Source organism: Lasioglossum baleicum, chromosome 9 (assembly GCF_051020765.1).
Source record: "Lasioglossum baleicum chromosome 9, iyLasBale1, whole genome shotgun sequence".
NCBI classification, from domain to species: Eukaryota; Metazoa; Arthropoda; class Insecta; order Hymenoptera; family Halictidae; genus Lasioglossum; species Lasioglossum baleicum.
This window is the reverse complement of record NC_134937.1, coordinates 12,413,271-12,437,906: the sequence shown is the minus strand read 5'-3', so window position 1 is coordinate 12,437,906 and position 24,636 is coordinate 12,413,271. Positions and strand designations below refer to the sequence as shown.

At 47.9% G+C, this 24,636-nt stretch overlaps 1 protein-coding gene and 1 long non-coding RNA gene across 3 annotated transcripts in view; one reads left to right on the top strand and one right to left on the bottom strand.

Moving 5' to 3' along the window:
• Window positions 1–1,624, bottom strand: part of LOC143211745 (uncharacterized) — a 163,118-nt gene extending 161,494 nt beyond the window's left edge. Inside the window, exon 1 of the long non-coding RNA XR_013009520.1 lies at window positions 653–1,624. This is a non-coding gene — a long non-coding RNA (uncharacterized LOC143211745). The remainder of the gene's footprint in view (window positions 1–652) is intronic.
• The window catches only part of Pdk1 (Phosphoinositide-dependent kinase 1), a 578,009-nt gene that overhangs the window by 477,655 nt on the left and 75,718 nt on the right, over window positions 1–24,636 (top strand). The gene's annotated exons all lie outside the window — the stretch shown is intronic.

The window sequence follows — 24,636 nt, the reverse complement described above, 5'->3', positions numbered from 1 at the left end:
CCTATACTAATTGCGCCTCGATACTTGTTCCCGTATCGGGACCTCCTTCAAACAACTACCGAGGCGTGGTTTCACGCATTCAATTCAAAGAGAGACATTGTACAAAGCGCTGGTACAATTCTGTCATTGTTGCTGTTCTCGCAACTAAGGCGGAAAAAACCAAAATCCTCACTTAATAATCGACTCCGTATCTCCTGTTGATCTTGCGATATCAAGCTGGAGAGCCGAGATTGTTTAGCATGTATGTGCATACATTTTGTAGAGCTCTTGTGTACCATAAATTACACTCATGCAAATAGGTGGCGAAAGTGGCGAAAATCTTTCGAATCGATCGTTTGTCTGATTCCGATCACTCGGTTGATCCCTCGGTAGATTGTTAGTTTATCTTCGATGTTTGCGATACGTGCGACATCTTGAATCCGGAATTCCATTGCGAGGGGATTTAGAAGCGCGATTTGTCGGCGCTGTTGTTGATGGTCCCGTCGAAGACGACAGATAGACGAGGGCAATGCGTGCGAACGATAACGATAAAAGCGTGTCGAAAAGGTAATAAAGAACGACCGCCGCTATTCTTCGCGAAACCTGGCTGTTTACTGAGAAAACTGGTTGCCCCGCCGATAAAATATGGATAAGGATTACGTAAGGAACTTACCCTGGCTGCCGTGTTCCACTGTGTAGCAAGGAGCATTCGATCTGTATGGTTCGAGCGCGTAAACAGGACCAACCGATGTCGACACCACTGATCCCGAAGAAGATGATACCCAAAACAGCGTAATTCACGGATTCAAAGATGGCTCTCTTTTTCTCAGAATGATCGTTATGATCTAGAGCGCATGTACATGTATGTACATGTATGTACGATGTACTCGCATAAACATTTACTTGGACCGACGATAACGCTGTCCAAACACGTCTTTTTTCGGAGCCAGTGGAAAAGACCGGTTCCGTGGAAAGGGAAACGCGACAACAATTATTTTTTTAACCGTGTTCCTTATCGCGCGCGTATTATTATCGGGAACAGCTTACTATCCGAACGCTCCAGATAAAATTCAGATCGAGCTTTCTCTCGCGACAATAAATATCGAACACGAAACAAAGTGAACTTCTGTTTGCTCGGACGAACCTTGACGGTATCAGAACGGCAATTGAAACTGCCTTCGTCGCCGTGTGTCGCGCGGAATGTTTAGACATCGATGGGACAATAATAAACATTTTTATGGAATTGTTCTTTCAGGCCGGAAAGGTTATGAACGCGACACGCTGCGTCGTAAACTGATAATCTTTATGGAACTGCGGCAAGCTCCCATTAAGCGCGTCTGCGCGACGCACGTTTTATGATTTTCCACTGTTTGCCCGCCATATTCGATTGTCAGCCTGGGCAAATAAAATGCGTCGAGTGATCGAGAACGCGTTAGACCTGTCGAGGAAACAGGGCCGGAGACGGGGACCAAGTTATGGCGATTGCGAGCGCTTGCATCCATTTGCAATTTTTTCACGCGATCGCTACCGGCGTTCTTCTACAGTGGACTAAGCATAATGTCTTCCCAGTATGAAGTTCACACGATATCTGCGTTTCATGTCAGCGAATGAAAATGATTCCTTAAGAGAGGGTAACTATGTTAATGCTCAATCATCAACCATTCAAGCTGGAAAGAGTCAACCTACAAGTATCCTAAAAGAAATTTTAACAAAATGGCTTTTCACAGAATTCACAGAGAATTCTCTGCTAAAAAGATCAACGTGCATCCAAGGTGCATCGATCTGCATCTGCGAGCCATTCTCCAAAAAATCCGCGGCGTTTCGAAATCCGAGTTTGTTCGCACAAGTTCCCCGGGCTGCGCGCTAATAACGCGGTTTTCTGAACCGTCCCCGATGTCCGTTCGGTCGCATTGTGTGCATAAATCTTCATTCGAATGGTAATCGATGCGCGATTAACGCGTTTCTCGGCACGGTAACGAGCGGGGCCGGAGGCGCATTACGCGTGCACGTGATCCTCAGGAATTCCGGCGTGACGGTTCGATTAGAATCGATGCCGATTCGATAATAAGCGACACTGGCCTTGCCGCCCCGCCGCGCCGCGGCGAAGTTTGCGAACGAAGTCTCTCGGACAATATTTGCAAAGAAACGACCCGTGAGAAGCCTTCTCGCGACGCGCGACTTCGCCGAACTTCCTCTTCTTCTGCTCGTTCTTCTACTTCTTCTACTACTTTGTCTCCACGTGCTTGGAGAACGTAAACCGTAAATACATATTGACGCAGCCTTCGACGAGCAGACCTCGATCTACGGGTCCGTTAATGCCAATCGCTTGTTCGGGTCATTAGCGAAACGCAATATAGACCTCCGAATCATTCTTATGCGAGCATTTTGCCTCCTACGCCATACTCCATTTTGCACGTTCTCAACGCGTTCGCTGGTTCTTACGAATTAACTGCGGATCTTACGCACTTGTACCAAAAATTAGATTTTTCATTTTGGAACTTGAGACGGTAAACACACTAGAAGAATTTCAACATACTATTATACAATTGTATTGTGAAGATAAATCCTGAATAGTTTCAGTATTAAATTCAATTGTACGGTGCTGAATGATGTAAAAAGAATTGTACAAGGAAATGAAATACAAGCGTCAATAAAGCTGATCGCGTCTATGAATGAAACAGGTGATGTGTGAAACACATAACACCGTGACAATGTCAACATATTAATGATCGTCTTAAAACGCGTTCACTATTGACACAAGTGTCGAAGGAAATCGGTAACCGATTCCGAGAAAAGCTGAACCAATTCGTACGTGGAGCCGCGTGAAAGTCTGTGCAAAATCGCAAGTATTCGGCAAATTTCTAAATTAGTATCTCGTCGTAGTAGGACTTGTTCGATTCTCACGGAGCAAGTTATTCCTTCTGCGTCCGCTGTTTACCATGGAATTCTAATCCCGTGGTTGGACTTGCTTATGACTCGAATGTATCCGTGAATGAAGGTGTCAACCCGTTCGAATGTGAAAACGTTCTCGAGTGAGAATTGGCTGTTTGGTATTCCGGTTGTTAATTGGAAGCAATTTGGTAGGGAGGGAATATTTGACTCGCGCGCGCGGGAATAGGCCCCTGTATCGAGACGGTTTCGGTAATCCTCCGCGACAGTCGTCTTTGTAAATCCTCCGGGGGATTTGGAAATCTTATTATGCTTATTTATGGGCCCTATTTGACCCAAATGAACATATAAATTTCACCCTACCGTACGTCCATACAGCCGGAACCAGACATTTTCTAAGATTACGCTTACACACCACATCGGGGCCCTGTGGACTTAGAAATTATTCTACAGAGAGCACCAATAACTCTTGTCATTCGACAATATTCTACTTAATCACGATCAAACGGAGTTATTACCGCACGGCGTACGGTCTTTTTCAAGCGTCCGTGAAAGTCTCGTAAACAACGGATAATAATAAATCGTCCTTATTGCCCGCGCGATCGTTAAAAATAATAAATAAAAGGATTTCTCACTGGAAACGATGGAGTTTACCGGACAGGAATAATTTCCATCCTATAACACGCGTTTTATATAATCGTTCGAAAGCGTTCCGAACTCTATAAGGAACAAGGAAAAAGTTTCCGTAAAATTCTATCGCGGTTAGCACGAAATACGAATCCGACTGATTTCGGCGAGGGCGTATTTCCTGTTTTACACACTTGGGCGTGTTGTACATTCGTACACTGGCAGATTTATCGTACGAGGAAAAAAGTTTTGTTATTCGAATTTTGCCATCTAATAGGCTAGATCAGAGTTGGACAAAATCAACGATTGACGACTAAATTTCTACTTCAATCGATAATTGCAATTAACAATTAATCTCCTCGTTTAGTCGTTAAAATTGTGGTGAACGATTAAATACTTATTAATCGTTAATTACGGTGAACGATTAAATACTTATTAATCGTTAATTGCGGTGAATGATTAAATACTTATTAATCGTTAATTGCGATTAACGACTATTAATCGTCAATCGGATAATTGATTAATGATTAACTGCTGAAATTTCGAAATGAAATACGTAATCAGAACTGTATGAATACTGAAAAATATGTAAACTGAAGTTTACATGTATTGTCATTTGGTCTATAATATAAACTCTGTTTATGTGCTTTTATGTTTGAAGTTATTATTTCTGGAAAGCTACGACCATGTTTTTGTTGGAATATATTATTATTTCTGTCAATTCTCCATCAATTCTCCTTATTACAATTTATGGATAGACCGTGAGGCGATTAACTTCAACAATTGATTGAATCATCCGATTTTTTGATGATTCCTTTTTTTAATCAACGATTAAAGTGATTGAAACAATCGCCGATTTTTCGACGATCTTTTCATTTAATCAACGATTGCCGATTAACTTCATCAATCGATTGAATCAATCGCCGATTTTTCGACGTTTTCTTTTTTTAATCGTACACGTTAATCAATCAATCATGATTAAAATTTTAATCGATTAATGCCCAACTCTGGGCTAGATACATACACCATTCAATTTTAGTCAGGCAGGTTCAGCGTTAATCAAGAACACGGCTGTTCAATTAGAAAGTAGTGAAGATCGGTCCGAAGTTTTTCAAGGAAGAATGGAGAAGAGAGGCTGGAGAAGAGATGAAACGTGTTATTGAGTTTGCATATTAGCGAGTTTCAATCGATTCCAGGCAAATATCGTCCGCGATCGGGCAGTTTCGAAAGCGGCACTTCCTCTTGGCCGACGCGTCGACGCGCCGCGGACAAAATTATGGCCCCGGTCCCGATTGTGTGTGTATGTCGCAAACGATTCGCTTTAACGGCTATTAATATTAACGTAATCTTTCGTAGTATAATTCTGACCCCGCGAGCTATAAATACACCGTGAATGACCATAAAATTTCAACCACGCAAGCCCGCCGGAATCGCGTCTAACGATCTCGAGGGCAATAAATCGCGGATCCTAGGAGAGGGCTCTCTCTCTTTCTTTCTTTGTTTCTTTCATCGAGACCCGAATGGAACACCGGCGCAACAACTGGTCGAATACGTAATCCGTTTCGTAGAAATGATCGCTACGGGGACGGTAAATAAATTCCGAACGTCGCGCGCCGTCGGCCGGCCCCGATCGCCGACACGATTTTCGCCTCTACCAGGTCGAAAGTCCTTGCTAAATTAATCCCCCCAGCATATTCCACCGTCGCGCGTCGATAGCAATATCATGGTTTATTGTCGCGCCGTGACATCATTCGAAAGCATTCCTGTGATCGCGGGAAATAAAGAAACAATCCGCTGCGAACTTTTCGCTTGATCTCTGCTGGGAATGAACTTTCATAATTTTTTACAATCCTGAGAGAATTGTTACAATTCCGGGAACAATGTAATGCGAGAAACACGTCGCTAAAAATACACGAACAAGGCCACACGAGTTATTCGTTCGATTGTCTACGTAAATGACATTCTCGAATCTTTTAAGGATAAAACATTTTTTTAAAAAATCGTAAAATATGATATAGAAAATATGTGCGAAAATAAATCAATTTGATTGAATAAAATAAATATATTTATAGAATTGTGTGTGTATGTGTCAAGTACTACAGCATGATACGATCAGTGTCTGCAGTCTTCAACGTAAAGCGCAATTGTATAAGCTTCTTGTGAAGTGCATCAACAATACTAACGTTATTGACGTTAATTGCTTCACCGTCTCACGAAAACAGCGGAACAACAACAACTTGGCACTGCTTGGTAATGTAAACATAAATATTGACGATGACTCACGTTCGAGAGCCTTAGGTGATAAACCAGAATTTAGATAGCATTGTCGGCGCTTTGTTTTCGATGCAGCGTCGATAGATTCTACTGTATTTTCCGAAATTGGTTGTGGGTTGACAACTGGTTCGATGTTAATTATTACTCTGTCAGATTACATTAAAAGAATGGTTCACGTGGAGTGGAATAAAATCGAATAAAACGTCGAAAAAACTTCGACTTTTTAACATCGTTCCAGTGAGATCATCGACAATGGCCCGCACACAAAGTGTCAACGGGCCTATTCAGGATCCCGAAAGATCATCCTCGTCGAACACCAAAGTGAAACCGAAGTGTGCGTGTCTCCGACTAATTCGTGCGACGGGTTCGACAGTTAATCTCGCGGAGGATCGCGTATCGATTGAGATTCGGTGTAAATGGGCGACCGCTTTGACGATCACCGGTGCTTCGATAACGCCGTTAATGACCGTACGGGCTATTAGTCTGGGATCCCCGTCCCCGGCAAGGTCACCGAATAATCAGCTGTTACCAGGTAGTACACCTGCGTGAGAACGCGTCGCGGGGCTTCTTTAAATAGCTAAGGCCGGTTGAGCCTGGTCCCACTTCGAGACTCGCTAAACCAGGTAGATATTTTGCCGTCTATCTGGCGACTTGATTAATCGTGGCTCGACCGCAACCGAGAGACTGCTATCGTGTCTGCTATAATTTCAGTAGGCTGATTAAGACGTTCAGATATAGTAGATCCATTAACAGCGAACAAAGAACCGCGAGCAAGTACACAGAAGTTGCTTCAACGGGCCGTGATCTAGCCGCAATCACATTTATGTCTTGTATTAGATCATATTCGGGTAAATTATATTCGTTTAACTCTATTATGGTCGATGACGAACTCGTTGCTAACTCGTGAGGTTGCTTTCTAAGAGATTATGAGGTACAAGGAAGATTTAAGGATCGAAAGATTGGACTATCGACAGAAGATGGCCAGTTGGCCCAGTACGGAACCGGAAAGTCCAGAACATCTGGCTGTCCAAATTTAGGATCACAGTGGTCCCGATCAGAAAATAGAAGATAGCCGGGTGACGCACGTGCGCATATTTCTCCATACATTAACGAGCGATCTGTCGATGGAGAGAATGTCAACCGACGCGACGCGAACAACAACGTATCCGCGGGGTAGACCGTTTTTGCATGGTCAAGGAGTTCTCCTCGGGATTTTCCTGGCGAGCAACTGGATCCCGGGCTGGGTCAAGTTGGACGGGGCACTTTGAAGAATTATTCGGCCGGCTCCTCGCCGCTTAATGACCAAAAAGAAGCACGTTTTCAATCCACTTGGACGCTCTCGAGGATCTCAAGGCGAAATCGGCTTAGTTCAAGGCGGATCCCAAGATACTCGTGTCCAAACGAGAAATATCCGATAGCCGGGCTGCCAACGGGGGCTCGTCCCTTTTCTTTTTTCTTCTCTGTGTCTTTCTCTCTCTGTCTCTCCAGCAGGAGCCCTGTCCCATGGAGAATGCATTATTGCGTCCAGGAAGAGACGGTCGGAGGAGTGACGTCGCCGTTAGGACGGGGGCCACTCGAGTGCTTCCGGTTGAAATCGTGGCTCGACACTGCCAAGTTGCCTTATCGGCGGCCACCTTTTTATTCCCGCGGAATGACACCTTTGTGCAGCAGCCGTCCAACGACCATAAATCCCATCCCCCTCTCTCCCGTCTCTCGTCTCTCGCTTCAACCATCCCCATTTCGCCTTTCCACTTTCTTCCAGGCTCCCTTATGCAATTGGCTGCACAGTTGCCAATTCTATTATTACTAAATATGTACGTTTTATTACAGCACCCGTTCGCGGCGAATATCCGCGAACCAACCCCACACACCATCCCCAAACCGCCGCCATATCGAACGCTCCGATGCTTGGCCAAGCTACCCACATCCCCCAAATGGAAACCGATTCCCGTGTTTGCAGCCCTCCACGACCAACGTGCGACAGGATTCGCGAAAATAACTGGTTCTTACCCGTTTTCTAAGATTCTTTGCTATAATATTTTCGGATTAAAAACTGAGCAAGGATGTAGGTTGTGAATAGATTGAAATATTATGTTCTTCCCGTTATGCTAATCCCATTGAACCGGACACGCAATTCTTTCCCCGTTTTAAAGTCGTACTGTTTGCACTAAACAGAATTCCATATCCTGCGCCGAGTTTATTGTGCCAACAACGCTAACTGTACTTAGTCTTAAAAGCGTAAACGTTTGCCAAATACATTAATAAAACACACCGACGAACATAACAAACCATTCCTTTTTCCAGTTCTTCCTAGAAGGAAAATTAGCAGATCGCCTCGGAGAGATAAGTATTAGCATGCGGATGGTTATTAATGGATTTCCAAGTAGGAAAGCGTTTGAAAAAATACAAGCTGAAGCAAAACTATACTACACGATGTTTGAGATGTTAACGCCGACTGTTACACGGAACCGAGAGTGGTTCTTTCGCAAATGAATTGCTAACCAAACCAAAATAGTTCGTTTGTACGAACAAAATGAAGAATATCAGTATGTAATAGAAAATGAATCTATAAATGAACTTTGAAGCCTCTTTAAACAATTTGTAGAACAGCACAATGCACTCTGCTTAAGAGAATAGTGGTTGGTATTCGTTTGAAAGAAGCCATTGCGTTTCTCTCTATTCGAGGTTAGATGGCGAGCGAAAGCGTTAAGATCGGAACAAGCGTCTCGGGCCGCACTGCGACAGTTAACCGTAGTAAAGGCGAGTCGGGCATGGTCGAAGCAGTTGTCGGACTCGGGGATGACCTCTAAACAATTCGCATCCAATAGGGTTCGAGCAAAGGGCTCGGTAACTCCCGTCCGATTCCCTTTGGCGTCGATTTTGCGCCCAATTTGGCCGGACGACGTGCACTGGGCTGCAACAATATTCGGGTAGCAATGGTCGCGGCGTTATCGGCCATTAGGTTCGCGGGAAGGAAGCCGGCTGGTCATCGGGAAACAAGCGTCGCGATCGTAAGGAAGTAATCATCCCCCTCAGCTGCTCCACTGCCCCTAAACGGCCGGATCGATGCATCCGGGGGCGCACCCTTTCGAAATGTCGGCCAACGACCGAAAATCCCCGGCGCTCGCTTCCTCTCCGGGGGCTGATTCGATTATCAGAGTAGGCAGGAGTCGCCGGAAACGAGGCTTTCTTGTTGATTTGTCGAGAGCCGGTCGCCTATCTGCCAGATACCCACCGCCACCCCTCCCTCTACTTACAAGGGGGTATGTTCCGGAGAGCGACGCTAATTTCTAGCCGATTCTTCCCCAGACCATCAACGACCGGCCAAACTTTTTCGGGGAGGAATCACCGGTTTCCCAATGGGGCGTTAACAATTGATGCGTATGGTTACGAGGTAATTGGCGGTTGCTTAATGTCTGCAACAATGTCTGGTCTATCATTACGCCCGCGGTAAACTACAGGGTAGCTGATTTTACCGCAGCGCGGCGCGGCGCGGCGGCCCGGGGTATTCGCGAGGAGTATTCTTTTTTAACGTTCGAAACTGCCCTTTTAAAGAGCGGCTTATCGATGCGAGATCGTAATGTAGACACGTTTAATGAAATATTAGCGTGACCCGGCTGTGAAACGCGCCGATCGGGAATTTTTTCGCAGGTCGGGTTTGTTTTCGGGATGTGCAGTGTGCAGGCATATTGGAATTGGGGCCCGCCAGGATGAGGAGAACGGGACTTGTTGATGCTTGTGGTCGAGTAGCACGTGGTGCCGTTGCATCTTGTTTTCTACTATGTTTTTCTAGTAGATTTTCTGTAGTCGTCTATTTCTATTTTTGTTCTATAGTTCAACTTGACCAATTGTATTTTCTGAAGGTTGTACAGGTAGCAATGTTTGGCAAGATTTAGGCAAGTGTTCGTTGATACGTTTGTCCATTCCTGAACACAGATCAGACCCACATGTCCAAATATCCACGGTGCCCATCAACAGGTCCAGGCCATTGCCCGGGCATTCTCAGCCAACGTCAAAGCTGCACCCTTTCAGGCTCGGAATGAAATCGCGTAGCAGTAAAGAATGCAGATTCCAAGGTGGAAATTGGCGGATGATACGACACAGTCGGGGTTCAGGGAACAAGGGGGGTACGGTGTAACCGAGTTGGCACTTTCCTCGTCGTCGAGTTCTCGGAACGCGTTGACCAGGGTCCACGGAGGGCAGCGTTCGGCGTTCTATCTTATAGTGCACGTGCAGAGTCCACGCGAGCCGTCACGCACACGCTCTTAAGAGGAAACCACGGCGAGCTAAGTCCGAGTTAAGTTGAAACTTTTCATTGAATCGAGTTCGTGTTTAAATTGGATTACATTGCGAGGAGCGTAGAACTGGTTACGAAAAATATTTATTGGATCTAGATTTAAAATCGAATATATATATATTTTTGTCATTTCTACATATTCCATTGTCTAGTCTTATTTGCCGCAACGTGGCATACATGCTGGTCTTGGACCGACACAGTGCCACGTGCAACGGTTTGAAACAAACATAGTCAAAAATCCGAGAACCAACGTAAACCACCAGATCTGCTGATTCCTGAGCGTTCGGTGTGCTATCGTGTAGCGCACGTGCAGGGTCGCGCGCGCGCCATCACGCACACGCTCTTACGGCGGGTCCAAGGAGGTTCAGGCTCCCGGAGCGGGGAGAGGCTGAAGAGGTTGAGGAGGTTGAGGCGGTGGCGAGGTGGTGGCCGAGGAAGAGAGGGCGAGGGGCCCAACGGAGGCGAGACAGGCCTTATACGAGCTCGGTGGCCGTCGGGGTTCCCTCTAATGTTTGATAGTTGTGTGTGGGCCGGCTCCGGCCGCCGCAGCGTGAGAGAGGAATGCGAGGATGCATAGTCGACTCGTGTTGCTGTTCTTTGGCTGCAGCGCGCGACGTCCACTTCGGACAATCGACAGCGTTCGAACGCCGTTCCAGAACCGGACGGTCTCACAGCTCCGAGACAGATGCATGAATCATGCTGTCCGTTGACCCCGCAAGGCCCCCGCCCGCCCCCTGACATGCCTGTCTACTCCCTGTCCGCGGATCGAGAGCCTCGATTGCATGTTTTATGGATTTGATATGCGTTTTCGAGTGCGGACGCGAGACGCCGCCCGATAACCGCGACGATCATCCGAGTTTCTCTCTTGCGAGCACGTCCGATAGCAACGGGTTTTTGCGAGACAGCCTGCTCTTGATCCTGTGAGATCATCTAGCCGGGACCCGTGCTAGAGAGGTGATCCTGACGACTTCCGCGGAGCAATGGTTAATGTTTCATGGCTGTCTGCGCGGGATACGCTCGAATGGAATGCACCAGAAATGTTGCAGATTTTACGTGTCGCACTGTGCTTCGAAAATGTTCTTCGTTGATAGCTTAATTTCTGTATCGCTAGCAGTATTTAATGGAAAATCCTTGTTTTCGAAATTCTTTCATGGTATTCGGAACAGAAGAATGCGAAGAAGCCAAGTCGAATGTCACAGATTGTCCCTGGCATCGTGCCCTTCAGACTCGTTTTTCTGCAACATTGTTGGACCCTTTCTATCTGTAGTTCTAGGGATTCTATCGTCAAAAGGATCTTCGAAGCAGCAGACTCGAATCAAGTTGTATCTTTACCGCAATTTGTTGCGAGATTTTTAAATGGAATTTCGGGCAGAAGATGGGGAGAGAGAAGCCAAAGAATTTTATAAATTCTTCTTGGCACAGTGGCCTTGGGACAGCTTTTTGCAACTTTTCTGGACCCGTTCTTTCCGAACTGTGGCACATATTCAATGTTATTTTCACGGATCAACGTTGATCTGAACGATTTTTATGGTTAATGACCTAAAATTGGTAAAAATACTGGAGTCGAAAATTTCCGTGTCGAGCCAGCTCGTGCGAAGCATCTCGAGCAGATCCGGTCATTCGAATCCGTTTCATCGACGCGCGGCACATAAGGACGAGATCCTTTAGCTCCCGGAACGAGCTCAAAAAGAGGACCGGCCGCGAAAGCCGCAGAGTCATTGAGTAATTTACAACTTTCAAACTGCAACAGTGTTTCTGCGCCGACAGAGTGGCGGAGAGCCCGGGCTGCCGGATGAACGGCAAGAGGGAGGCAAGTATGCACAGATTTAATGATGCCGTTGATGTTAATTAAAATTCCATTTCGATGTGGTGAACGAGAGAGGCAACGAAGGCTCTCGCAGAACGAAAGAGAGAGAGAGAGAGAGGAAAGGTGGAGAACGAGTCCGGCAACCGTGTAGCAAGCAAAGGGGCAAGCAAAATTGTCGTTGACTTTCAGTTGACCAACGCTCTTCCGGTTCTTCCTCTTCTACATCGCGGAATTGCGGTTGACTCGAGCGCAAGGATACGGGGACAACAGGTTGGGCTAATTCAATCGGTCGATCAGTCAATCGTTCCCCGGGTGCCCATTAATTAACGCCGGCATTTTCATCGGAATGTCCGCGAGGAACGGACAGTCACGCCGCCTGCGGAGAAACAGTTACTGGACCTTGAACACGCTCCGTCGATGTTCCAACTTCCAACGATTGTTCTACCTGCGCAATACAACGGGGCCCGCGCTCGAAATCGTGCCGATTGTCTTTGCACACGGTCGTCCGTCCTGGACCTGGGGTACCTGGGCTGGCCTAATCCTCGTCTGTTCCCTCCTCTGCAATATCCAAGAGTCCCCGAAGCTTTGTTCTACGTGAAGTCTCACTGGCTATACAGTATAACTAGACAAAGTCTGACAGTCGATACAGGACTGCGAAGGGATAATAAGTCTTTGTCAGATAATGTGGATGAAGGAAGGACCGATGCCGATCTTGGCGGAAACAGTTACCGGTTCGTCGTAGTTCCAAAGATTGTTCTACCTGCACTATACAACTGACCACCCGCACTAAATCGTGCCGATTGTCTTTGCATACTGTCGTCCGTCCTAGACCTGGGGTACCTGGGCTGCCCTAAACCTCGCACCTGTTCACTGGCTTCATCTGTCCACTAAATAACGAGACAAAACTAAGTGGAATCAAATATGACATCATCTGACATTTGATACAGGACGGCTAAGGGTTCATAAGGCTGTCAGATGATCAGGATGAAGGAGCGACTGATCCCGGTCTTGGTAGAAACAGTTACTGGACCTTGAGAACTTTCGCAATGAGTATCCGCGACACGATGTCGGTCGCTCTATTCGCGGCACGTTCCAGCTATTCGCCGGACGCACGATTTACGATCCGGAGACGCGAGGCTGGCCTAACCCAGACCGGATGTCGAACGTCGGACGTTGGATGTCTCTCCTCCGGTTGGATCGCGAATCGAGCTGGACCGCGCGGTGGTCGTGGAACGCTTCGAAAAAGGGAGAGTCACCGGGAAATAATAGGTAATCCGGAATACTAGCCGGAGGGCGGACGGAAGGAGCGCAATTTCTCGTCGATCGTGAAAGCATTAAGCAACGTCAGCTGCCTGCAGGGGCGGCTGTCGCGGCCCGTAGCCCGATTCATTAGTTAAATAATGCCGGCACCGGTCAATGGCCGCGTAGCCCATTGCAGTTAGCCGACTGACTGGCGAACCAGGTCGACCAGTTTTCGTCGGCGTCGCACACTGATCCCGAATCAGGATTTCGCGGCTTGGAATCAACATGCACAAACGATTGTGTTCAAAGCAGAAAAATGTCATTGGTGTTCTACCGTTCAGAATTCCTTAATTTATGTCTTAAATCAATGAATAATTCCGTCACTTGATTGGTCATGCTGTCTACGTTGGTCTAGAGGGTAGAAATTGCAACAGTTTAGAGGGCAGGAATCGGCAGAGGATGAAACCATTGATACCTAGGGTCCATCTATGGAATTTCGAATTTCCATGGGCCTTGATTCGAGCACCGGACGAACAAGACCCCGAACCGGTCGTAACTTTCTCGGGCGGGCAACGCAAGCAAGCGCGCCGATACCCGGAGAGTGGCCAATTTATTTATCACCGTGGCCGAGGAACAGGCTCGGTCTCTGTCCGCGTTTGGCTCGCGTTTATCGCGCGATATTTACCCCGCAGGGAAAATTGAATCGCGGCCCCGATGGAAGCGTCTCCGACACTGCCGCCTCCATTGTCGTCGTCGACGGTGGCTCCAGCTTGGCGACGTCGGATAGGCGAACGTGATCACGCACGCGGCGACCGACTATCGCGGGTCGTAACTTTCACGTTCGACTACCAGAATCGGGGCGACACTTAGCGCTTACGTCGAAAGTGGGCGGTTTATTGTCGCGCCCCAGACTGGTCCCAAACAGCTAACTCAATCCGGTAAATTTTTGAGCCTTGCGACACCCACAACCAACGAAACAAGGCGTAAAGTAAAGGATCAACTTGTTCCACTCATTTGAGAACTCAAAACTAAGCTTCCCACGAATCAACCCCTGAAGAAACAATCTAACACAAGATGGCTGAATAGTGACCATGTAGTGACCATAAATCACAGCAGAGCAGGATCGCATTGGGACACCGCGGACATAGCGAGAGGGGTGTTAGGTTCTCGAAGAGCGAAACTGGCCTCCGGTGAAGTAAGAATGAGAAAAGGGGGCGGCTGAATGAGCGCGCGGACGCCTCCGCTGATTTTCTGATCGGATTCCGATGGAGGAAGAGGAAGAGGAGGTCTTTGACTCCGGTCGCGCGGCAGACTGAGTCTGGAGGCTGGTTGATCTAAATACCGAGTAGATACGATCACGATTCGAGATCCTACGCACTGCCTGTCCCTCTATCCGGTTGCTCGTACGCGCGAACGCGTCCGACTCGCTTCTCTCATTCTCTCCAACCGACTTTGTTCCTCTTTTTGTCCTTTTCTCTCTGCTCCTTTATCGGTGCGACAGCCAGCCAACGATACCTGGAATCGGCGATCAGCGCCGCAGATAAACAGCTCGGGAGAGACTGGATCGCTGATACACGACGTCGACGGTGCATTTAGCACTCCCGAAGCGTTAAAACCCAATCGGCGTTTCGAAAGTCGGCCGGACCCCATCGAGCATCCTTTCTACGAGGCGAGCCGAGGCGAGAGAGTCTTCTCTAGAGAGGTTCTGGGCTTTTGTTCTTCCGTGCCGATCCTCGCGCTATCCAAACCTATCTATCGCTGGGATCGTTACCGAATACCGCACCGGTCGGCTGAGAACGATTCTTGCACGAGAGAGGAAGTCGCGAATTAGAGCCACGGAAGCCGCCATTCAACCCTCCCCTCCCCTCCTTACCCTACCCCGGGTGAAGAATTCGGGGAACCTTCTTTGTTCCATAGATTCGGCCTTGTGCTCGCCGCCTCGCGCTCCTCTTGCTCCGCTCTCTCGCTATCCGATGGTTGCAATTGGCGCAATGATGCACTCGCGCTTCTGTCGGACTATTCTGCGTATCCATTCAGCCGTCTTTAATCGGATGAAATGGAGAAGGGAGGAACAACGTCCTTCAACTCGGGAAGAATGGCGACGGCTTCCTGTCTGAAGTATCTTTATGCACTTCTGATGACTAAGGGAACGACCTGTGCTCGGTCACCCGCGAATACATGTTTCGCTGTGATCTTGGTATTTCCGGGACCAGGATGCTGATACAATATGGAGGATGTACAGGGTTCGATCTCCTCATCCCCTTCTCGGAATCGGTTAAAAACTAATTCACCGACGTACACAACCCACCATCGCTGTATTAGAAGATGCGACACAGATCCGATGTAATTTAGAACGATGTTAAATGGGTAACCACATCGCGTCGTATCCAACGACTGTCACGACTATGTTAAACTAACTTTTGCCACACCTAGAACAACTTGTTCGAAGGAGCTTCCAAACTTCTCCGGAACTTTGCATTTCTAAGACCCTGAGCGTGTCAACCCCGCGTTGGTAGCGTGGCAGACGTATGTCATCCAATCTCCGTTCCCACTTTTTTCTGCACAGCGCAGCGCAGCGTTCCGACTAAAACGCATTGAACCGAAGATATCAAACTTCACTTTGCTATAAAAATGGAAAATGTCGGTTCTACGTAACAATTGCTGAAAATGAATCAAAAATTTAATATACGTGAAACAGCCCCTGTCACAATTGTTTGAAGCTCCGCGGAGCTTCGGGTCGGCACAGTCCTCGTTGATCGTCGATCGATCTTGAAATTTCACGGCAAAACGCCGTGCTTCCCACACGAGAGGCTGGGTTCATGGGAACCTATCAATAGGCTCTCTGCTTGAACTTTCACAGGTATCCTCCACTCCTATCGTCCATTACCAGAACACCGGGTGAACGCGTGAAACCGTATTTAACCGGGCTGGCTGGTCCGTGGCGAACCGGGCCGCATAGGGATACATCCGTGGATATCCGAGTGAATCTATCGGACGGATCACAGGCGGAACATCCCTCGCAGCTGTTCGAAAGCGGCGCGGCGCGGCGCGGCGTAGCATCGAGGACGGAACGAATGAGCCGAAGAAACGCGCGGCTCTACGTCCGCACCTACTCTGTTCGAGCTATCTTATCCGCGAGCGAGCGGCTACACGAAAACGTAATCGTCGCGGCCGGAATAAAAGCAGGAAGTTCTGAGAAGATGGCACGTAGGCCGAGAGGCCGTGTCAGGCCTGTCTTCGGGGCTTCCTTTCACCAGCCAACGGATCCGCCGTAACTCGTTACCGGATCGAACACCTCCCCTAACGCCGCGTAAAGACCGATGACCCCGCTACGTCACGAGCATCTCCCCTAGACCCCGATAAGCTCGAGCCGTTTAGCCCCCGTCGTAAATTTTTTATTATTTAGGAATGCAGCAGATTTTGTTATACAGCTGAAACGTGCCTGAAATTATCGGAAGCAAACGATAGAACAGCTCGAACCGCGCTGCTGAGTTATGGAGGTGATCCTCGCGCAGTCGGACGATCAGCCAGGTACATGGTTTACTATCTCGAGAAGAGCATCCAAAACAATTCTAGCAAATGACGGGCACGACGACGACGATGATGCTCCGGGTGACTTTCTCGAGGCTTTCTCGGTTGGCGATCGGCACGGGCCGCGTGGCTCGCCCGTGGCAGGAAAAGATTGCCGTGGAAAGTAGCGGCCGAGGTCACCAAGAAAGATGAGGAACACGCACACGGCCGTGTAAACGCTCTCGGAATCTTTTCGTCCCCGGTGAACGGTCACTTTCACGGTGCTCTCACACCAGACGAAAGCTCCCTCGAGCCTTCAGCCCCCTCTCGCGGAGCCATTTTTCCGATCTTCCTCCCTACGCGCGCTGGAAGAAACATGTTGCAACTATTCTTCTTTCTACGCACCTCTGCGTCCATCTACCAAAAAAAAGCCATCGAAACAGTTCTCGTACGGGGTTAGTATTCGACTCGTACCGTCCTGATTCTGAAATCTCCGTTCTAAGACCGTCTGGTGGAAATCGATCGACGAAAGACGCGGAACAGAGGAAAAACAGGACCCGTGGCGGATCGTTTCTATTAAAAGCTCTCCCCTCGTAAAGTTCCGCCTATTATCGGGCCCCGCTAAGCATCTTGTCCGGATAATTGGACGCGATGTTAAGTGGACGTATTCATTTGTCGAAAGCGACGCGGATCCTATCGCCGCCGCAGGGACACCATAAAACGAAAATTTATAACGCCGGTTTCTCCGGCGAGACTCTCCTCTCACAGCTCTCCTGGACGAGATCCGACGACAGCCTCGATCGACTCGATTCCTTTTCGCCAGGGAATGCCCCCTTTTTGTTCCGTGATGTATCGTGACCCCGGGAGCCAAGTTAACGGCCCTCTGAATCCCCGCAATTTCAATGATTATTAGAAATTTCGGATTTTTACTTTCCGCTCGCCCGCCTCTGTAAATTCTACGGCTAGATCGCGTGCACGCTTTGAAATCGCACTGTGTTTTCCTGAAATTTTTTGACACGTGTTAACAGGTTTGTAAAACGTTACGGTGTTTCTTAAAAGAAGTAGCAACTAGTTGATCGATTGACATTTAAGATCACAGCCGTGTAGGCTTGATATATTCATTAACATAGTAATTGCAGATTCTAACTACTTGGATTATTTATTTGGAGACCAACATTGGCACACTGTTGCATACGATCTATCAAGAACTGGAAGTGATTTTATACTACTAGACGGTGTTGATCGACCTTTCTTGATACGTGGAGATTTGCATGTATTTAGTAATCTTGTACGTGCAATAAATTCATAAAGATCTGCAGTCCAATTACAACGTATACCCGACGAAATAAATTTGCAATCTCTGTAATCCACGTAAGTCCACTAAAATTGTTTATTGTACCGCGACTGCGTATGCTGCAGGTGCATAAATTACTACCGGATCGTTTTATCGGTGTATAAATTTTGGATTTTATAGTCGCCGGTGTAATTTTTGCGAACGAATTCCCTGGGATAAAGAGATCAGAAGGCAGGATCGGGGCCTAGCGAACGTGACACATTTCGGTCCCATTATTAATTATGAATAATCTCGGCTCTCTCGGGGTCCCAGTGAACGCACTCAGTCGAGCATAAAATTGCCGGCGGAATTTACTATGACGCGTTCCAGCTTCGCCACATTGTAACTCTGTATCCAGGATACATTCTATGTTCCCATAAACTGGCAAATTGAAACCCTATTAGCACATAGCAGCACGATTTACTCGAGAGCCCGGGAACATAATCGACGAATAGAATCTAAGAGACTGGAGATAAGAATAATATACGAAGTACGGGATCGGTGAATAATACCAATGCCACCGGGAAACAAAATGTTCAACCAAGATAACGCACGAATATTATCCTTAGAATAGAGACACGATTCCGTTAACAAAATCTTCCCATTGCCTCGATTGACACAATCAACAAATTGTGATTCCATGGCGAGACTTTCGACAGCGATTCGTCATACTCGTCAAACGACAACGATTAGCCAACGAGTAACGCCACCAACCATATCGGTCCAGGTTCGTTGATCCGATGAACTGATTTCTATTAAAATAAGTTCCCACGATTCGAGATCCTTTCCTCGAAATCTCGCAAAATCGATTTAGTCAGCGCTAAAATTCGCATGACTCGCTCTCCTGCTGAGTATGCTCCACGAAATGATCGATTCGGGCGGGTAACAATGATACATTTGACCGTGTCCAAAGTGAATTTTGTATAACAAATTTACGTGAAATCTCTGGGAAAGGTCTGTTGGTTCTGAAACGCAATTACGCAATGCGATTGAAGAAACATTCAGAAAGTTACGGAAACAAAAAAAAAACAGACAAAGAAGTCGAAAGAAACAATTAGTTTCTTTAATTTCATGCAATTATTTCCTAAGAGTAGTTCAGAATAAAGAGAAATGTATATTTACTCATTGTACCGATGTAATTCGTGAAAAATAAAATTCCTAATTTAATGGATAATTTCCTGATCATTGCCGAAGGATTTTCGCGGGGCTAATGTTCTCCAGTCGGACGGCCATCGAAAGAGGGTCACGGTGACACGCCGGAGAGCAAGAAATAAAGACGCGATTTTAAAGCATCGCTGGCCCCGTGATCGAGCATGAAGCCGGGCCCCGCGATTTGTGCGAAACTCGATCGCAGCCGGTTCGCACGATCCACGAAACTGGATCGGATGTGTATCGAGGCGCGAGGAAACAACGGACGACCGTTACTGGCCGAACCTTCGCGGGTATATACACAACTCTCTTTCTCTCTCTCTCTCTCTCCCTCTGCGATTGCGAGGTAGTGGGGCAGATAGATCTTATCGGATCGATACGGATCGCGGATTCCTACAGATCGCCGGATAATTGGACGCCGCCGGATAATTTCGCCGGCGAAAGTAAATGAATACGAACGATCGATGCACGCCGAACCGGACCCCGCTCCGCGAGCCTCTAATTGTCGATGAATTGTGAGACAAATCGCCCTCGGGTGTCGTTCCTTTGCTTCTCGCCGGAATTAACAGGTATCCCTAGATCGCGATCGAGAAAGCTTCTCAATATTAGCTCCGATAGAACTCGCCTTCAAAAGTAAATTTCTTTTTCGAAACGGATTATCACAATTTTTTAATATAGAGATAAAAATAAAGGCAATGCACCAGGCAAAAAATAATAAAAAATGATGTATCAGAAAGGAGTAAGTATAATTCACGATCTCCAGCGTCCTTTTTCGCGTGCTCGCACTTCATCAAAAACGTCTCCGATCGTAAAAGATGTGTCGTTTGGAGCGTGTAACGCGTTAACGTGCTATTTGTCGGCACAATTAAGCATGCTCTCGGCGTAGTTCTGATCTGTTAAGTTACTGGTACCGGCTAGTAACTCGAGTTCGCAAATTTCTCTTCCTCTTTCTCTTGTCAGGCTTGCATATCGCGAGTGCAACGCCACGCTGAACGTCGGTAAAAGCCGGTCGAAGCCGGAGGTACAGTTTCGTGGCATAACTCGCGTTAATCCGACGTGTCCGCGTGAACACCGCGACAAGCGTCCTGCGCTTTCATTGGCCCGAACCTCTGCTCGGAAGGACTCGTGACCAGTTGATTTATCTCTCGCCGTGGCGTCGAGTCCTTAATCCTCGCGCTTGATCTTCCCTCAAAAATTTTCGTGGCTGGTATCGCCTGGTCTATAATAAATCTTCCTTGGGGAGCAAGCAACCGGACCCCTTTTAATTACCACGTCCAGAACAAACACGCACTGACTCAGCCTCGCGAGCATCCCCGAAAAGAAGCTGAGAGAAACACGGAAAGATCAACCCTCCCCGAAAAGTCGAGACATCGTTCGCTCGAGCTCGATTGGATCCGAGGAAATCCGCCTCGATCGCTCAAATCATTCCTCGGAGTCATCCCCGGATTGTAGTTCGTTGGCTTATAACCCATGACGCATCGGTTCTTGACCGATACGCGACCGTGATTCACGGATCATCCCCACGTGCTCGCGCCTCCCGACTTTGCAGGATCGTTGACGCACTCCCTCGATCCTTCCCGCTGATGGGAATCCCGGAAATTCGGCGGCGAACGAGGTGAGTCATCTCGGACGAAACGGGAAAGAATCTCCCGTGCTCGCCGAACTCATTCTGGACACGGTTATGCTATTTTAAGTGGCTCGTGGCTCGTGGCCTTCTCTTCGGGCAAATTTTCCTCTTTTCTTTTTTCTGATTATATCGAATCAAATTATATGAAAAATAGTTAGATATGAACGGTGCTGAAAAATGCTTTCCAGAGCAGCCATAATCAAATTCGTCAACACTTCCGCAGATCCACAAACTGCGAGGGCCTCTGACTTTTCGAGGGCTGGAGCATTTGATGCAGCCAGATTTATTGAAACGGATCTCGCGACGACCTCTCGAGCCTCTTTAAATTTGACTAATGTCCAAAACGATTCGAACGTCTGTACGACTGAATCGGTCGAAAACCTTCCGCAAAGGGGGAATGAAAGCCCCCGGTTTCTCCCTATCTGCGGGTTTTGCAGCCCTTCTATCCTCGCATTATTGTCCGCGATCGCGAATGGACACGTCGGCCCCGCTCTTCTGAAAGAACCTGAAAACGGGATAAAGAGCCGGCAGAAAGGAAACAGGGTGAAAGGGGAGTTGAGGTGAAAGGGAAGAAAAAGTGGCCGGTGAATGTGCAGCAAGAAATAAAAAAGGAGACCGCGGGGGCGGTCGAGAACCGGAGGGGCGAGCAACCCCTCGGCTCTGCCGGGAGTGTCGAAACCATCCGCGAGTCTCGATCCAATTTTAATGGCCAAACCGTGGACCTTGACCGTCGCGCACAAAACATTAAATTCATACAGTATTGCAACCAACTGGAATGCAATATAAATTTATTTAGCTTTTTAATACGTTCGAAAATAATATAATCGTGTTTTAAATGATGTCGATTAATTTTTGTGATAAATGCATAACAAATCCGCCTAGGGCCTAGGGGCATAATCAGTGCTGTTCCATGGCCCTGCGCAGCGCGAATAGAAGAACAATCTCCGATACATCGGAAGACAGGCAAATTAGCAGTTCCCGTCCGACAATAAGACACCCCCGCGTATCTGAGCTGTGCGTCTTGAACCGGATGCCTGCGCGCGACACATAAATTGTCCCGTTCCGCGATTGGTCTGGCTCAAGAATTCTATGGATCCTATGGGAACACCAAAAGATTGAGATCTTCGGTGAAAGCGGTCTCCGAGCAGAAGTCTGGCTCCGCAGAAAAGGAAGAATCACGACGAACCCATCATATCCGGGGGCGAGGGGTTGGTTGGTGATGAAGGGACTAAGGGAGGAGGAAGCAGAATATGGTTGCTCCATGTTTCGTCGCGGAAACGATACAATACGAGTGTTGCCGCCTCCCACGCATAAACCGTGCGGTCGCTGGGAAATTCGCGTACCGCGTAGTTTCGATGCGTCAATCCGCGTCAGCATGTTAAAGGAACGGGAGGCTTGGCAACCCCTTGTCGACGAAGAGGAAACCTCGCGTCTCCTTTTCCCTGCGAACTGAGACGCTATTGATGCCGGTGTCTCCGGGTTCTCACGCGTTATTGGACGCACCCTGTATTTTAACAGGCACCGCCAACCCCCGCAGCTGGATTTCCCGTTTGACGTTCGAGAGAAAATCTCCTGCGAAGAGCGACTTGCTACTGCGAAAACCAGACTCACTTATTATTGTCACTAGACTGTCGATCTTTGTGCACGCTAGACGGTTTCTGAAACTGTTGTAAGCCGGATTCGGATGGATTTCTTCTTTGATTAATTTCTACCCACTGCACCACGATTTATTACGGCGTAACGTGAACACGTCTCGTTAACTTCGATATTTCTTTTTGTTTATCGATCAACAATCAAATTGTTTCTAGCTAAACTCTGATAAACATGTAAACCGTCGTGTAAGATTATCCTATCTCTGAAATGAATAATACGAACAGAATAGTCCTCGAGCCATACAACTTTCACGCATTATAACTTCCTAGATAATGGTCGATTTACACACTGCTTTCATCATTTCGACCAGCCTCCGGTGTTATTACAGGAGACATCGCGACACAAGTTTCGCTAGTCACGCTCGTTATAATTGCAGTCGCGAATGCAGCATCGAGCATCGACCGTGGAAAGATTCAGGTAGAACAGTCGGAGAGTGCATCGGAGGCTGGGGCACGGAATTCCTGCGGGCGCAGGTGCATCTTGTGGCTCGTGGCCGAGGAAGGAAAGAAGGCAGCAGCAGCAACAGAGCAACAGCATCGGAAGAAGACGAAGAAGAAGAAGAAGAAGAAGAGGGCTCTGGGACCGGGACGAAGACGACGAAGACGAGACAGGAATCGGGTTCAGGGGACTTGGAGGTCGTTTCGTTGGTAGGCGAGCATCGCGGCCAGGTTGCCCGCTCTAGGATACAGATACATAGGCGTATGCATCAGGAAAAGGAGAAGGAGAGGCCAGGAGAGAGGAGAGGGAAAGAGAAAGACAAAGAGAGAGGGAGAGAGAGAGAGGCGAGAGGTAAACGGAGACAGTGACAAACGCGGAGATGCAGGATGCTAAAGAAGGCTAGCTCGAGCTAGCGACCTTCTAAGGCCGCGTCGACCGACTGCTCGCCACTCTCTTCGGCTTTTTTCTCTCCTTCCTCCTTCTCCCATCCCCGGATCCCCTTCATCCCACCTTCCCCGTCGCCCACTCTACTCGGCCAGACATTTCTTACCTCGTTGACGATGAAAGGCATCGAGCGCATCGGCCGCAAACGATGGAAACACGGAAAGCTCCGTGCACCGAGCAGATCCTCGCCGCGAGGATCCTCTTTCCACCAGGCCTGTCATCGTCAAAGACGACTGCGCGATCGTCCTGCTCTCATACAAGACCGTGTCACCCGCTCTTCATCTTCTTCTTCTTCTCCTTCCTCATCCTCTTACTACTTCTCGTCTTCCACACCTGGATACATGCCGGCTCCTTCTGATATTTTGAATCGGGGACACGATCGACAGCACTACAGAGACTTATGTCTTTTAGAGACGTCGACGGGGATCGAGGGAACCTGAAATTTGAGAATACCGAAGGTTGTGAAGAGGGACCGGTGCAGATGCGATAGCTTTTTGCGGGAGTCGAATTTTAGAGCACAGCTATTCGCAATTCTATTAATAGACTACAAAAGCATTTTCATAGTAGAAATAGAAAGATGCTGTGGACTGGTTACGCATATAGGTCTGACTTCAATCGACACTTTCCACTTGACAACACGACAAGAAAGAAATCAGAAAACAGAGGACGATTGAATTTTCAGTTGAAGAAAGGCGCGAGAGGGTGAAGCACCGAGATCGTTATCGGCTTATTTTGTCGCAGGGTCGGCGTATGCTCGCGATAAAGACATATTATGACTCAGGTGTCGGCTCGAGCAGCATTCGTGACTCGGTGTTCGATCGAATCTCGGCAAGAAAGCGACGATCGGCAAATTGATACATCTCGGCATGCAACCGCGCCGCTAATAAAATCGTCCCCGGAGTTATTTCCGTTGAATCGTCGTCGCGGCATCGGTATCCTCTTTTCCACGGCAACAAAACCGTACAGCGAAAGGCACGCGGAAAATTCAATTCACCGTTGATATACGCGCCGATCGGTAATGATGGCAATGAAGCTTCGAAGTCAATGGTCACCGAGAAAAGTGGCCTGATCGAATTGACACGGGGATCGAGATTAAATCAACCGACCGGGGAAATTACAACTTCTTACATCGGACAAGGGCAGGCTTCCTTCTTCGTCTTCCTCTTCGTCTTCGTTCTCCTGCTCGTCGCGCCTCGTGCGCCTCCTTCGAGGGAGGTCAATTTAACGCTGTTCCTCAAGATTACCGTTCCTCATGCTTGCCTTCCACGCTTAGCGGGATCACCATCGCTTCGATTGCACCGTGTAATTTTCGCCGAATCACTCCGTATGCCGGACCGGACTGTTATTACACCGGCGGGCCGATGACG